Source organism: Ischnura elegans, chromosome 2, assembly GCF_921293095.1.
Source record: "Ischnura elegans chromosome 2, ioIscEleg1.1, whole genome shotgun sequence".
Classification (NCBI taxonomy): Eukaryota; Metazoa; Arthropoda; class Insecta; order Odonata; family Coenagrionidae; genus Ischnura; species Ischnura elegans.
Window position 1 is genome coordinate 88,276,310 of NC_060247.1, and position 1,876 is coordinate 88,278,185.

Here is a 1,876-nt window from a genome sequence, read left to right on the forward strand (position 1 = left end):
TAATAAGCTATAAACTTTTGCCTTGAAAGATTTCAAAAACCGAGTATTTTTAACATCATCTGGTAGAATATTTCAGAGATTGGATGCTACAACCTGTAATGACTTCTGGGAAGAAGTTGTGCGATGAGCGGGATAATAGATGAAGTTAGCATCTGATCTTGTAATCAGAGTAATATTTTTAGGCTTATTTTTTAAAAGTTTATGTAAATATTCTAGAGTTTTGTAAAGAAACTATGCGTAGAGGAAAGCAGCGAGGAAATATTTTCGTCTTAAATGAAATAAAATAACTATGTTTTATTCCACATCATAGTTTCAATATCTAGTGTTATCATCACCTGATGATAACACTAGATGTTGAAACCCGGGTCGTACGATTTAAAATAAACTGTGGAATAAAACATAGTTATTTTATTTATTTAACATGAAGCAATTCCACAAAATAACGCCTGAGACCGTGTCTTTTAATATTTTCGTTTTTTAGTGGAAAGCCATCCAATTTCATTAAGGTATGGCGATATGTGTACCTACATCTCTTCGAAGGTTGAGCACAAATCTTACTAAGGAATTTAATTGGCGTTGAAGTTTTAAATAAAGTTCATCTGGGATATCATTATAAACTAAACAGCAGTAATCGAAATGCGGGAAAACAATGGAGGATATTGAAATTTTCCTGGTTTCAGCAGGTAACAGTTCTTTGCTTAGTTTTAATTGATACACAATTTTACTGACTACGTTAGAAATTTCATGGACCTGATTTTTATTAAGCATATCAACTCGATTCCCTATAGCACATACATTTTAGAGACTGAAGATTAGAGAAAAGTAAAAAATGCCACATCATAGCCTGCTGATAAATACGCATAGTATGTGTTTATGCTAAATAACCACTATCAGTTTCTGACAATTTCCACGCTCAACAACCACAGTTTAATTCATATGAATTTTTACAATAAATTTGGTGGAGTCTCAAAGTTGCACCGTCATAACTTATTACCAACTTTCAATTGCATCAAACCCACGAATTTATCAAAATAAATCGTTTTTTTTATGAGAGATATTCCGAGAATGCTCACTCTAGTTGCTTTATTATCAATTAGAGAATGGCCTCTAAATCAAAGTATTGTATTCAATTTCATTGACGTCGAATTACTTTTCCTCAAAACTCTGTAATTTTTTCTATTGATTGTAAAGTTTTACCTAATTCTCAACTTTGAATTGAAGCAAATCAGCGAATTTATCGACAAATCTACATTTTTACGACAAAAATACGTAAATTATCACTCCAGTTACTATATTTTCGTCTGAGAGATTGATCTCTAAATGACAGCCTTATATTCAGCTTCACGAACATTTAGTTATTTTTTCCCTCATAATTCTCAGGCGCCATTCCTTGATGACCTCCGAGTGTACCTGACGATGGGACCGTTAAATCTTTGTGCTCAGTCTGAAGAGGGAGAAAGAGAGGGCACCCATGAGGACTGAGCTGCAGCGCATTGGTTTTTCGGGCGTACATCCTATCATCTCCCACCCCTTCCCCGGTCCCTTGCGCACGTATATATAGATGGCAGCTCGAAAAGCGGCAATCTCCGCAAGAACATCAACCAGTGACGAGGTAGGTGAACATTTGCCTTACACTTTCTTCATTCTGTCATACTTTATACTACATATATTTTTGCTTGTTAATCCATAATCCATTTATAATATTTACTTCATTCCTGCGCACAATTGAGGACCCTAGAACCCAAGAGGATAAGTGAAAGTTTATTTTTTTATTTTTGGAGAGAAGTTCATATAACGGTTGGTGGGGTACACAATAATACTGTGGCAAAGGGCTTCAAGTGAATCACTGATAAGCATAGACATATGGATTCAGTGA